Genomic DNA, 455 nt, shown 5'->3' on the forward strand with positions numbered 1-455 from the left:
AGAGGAAAGTCAACAGTTACGCCGAACATCTGCCCAATAACGTTAGCACCACACGGCTCTTCTCGTTATCACGACTTACTCCGAGAATTTCCAGAACTCTTAAGGCCAAACTTTCATCAAACAGAACCGACACATTCTGTAGTTCATCGCATCACCACACGAGGAACTCCCGTTTACTCACGTCCAAGGCGACTTCATCCGGAAAGACTAAAAATTGCCAAAGAAGAATTCCAGCACATGCTGCAGTTGGGAATCATTCGGCCATCCAAAAGTATATGGGCTTCGCCACTTCACATGGTCCCAAAGAAAACTGCAACAGGTTGGAGACCTTGCGGCGATTACCGTGTACTAAATAACATAACAGCTCCAGGTCGTTACCCCATCCCACACATTCACGACTTTGCATCTAATCTGGTGCGCTGCACCCTATTTTCTCACGTTGATATCCTTCGGGC

The sequence above is a fragment of the Opisthorchis viverrini genome (assembly GCF_000715545.1).
Source record: "Opisthorchis viverrini unplaced genomic scaffold opera_v5_419, whole genome shotgun sequence".
NCBI lineage: Eukaryota > Metazoa > Platyhelminthes > Trematoda > Opisthorchiida > Opisthorchiidae > Opisthorchis > Opisthorchis viverrini.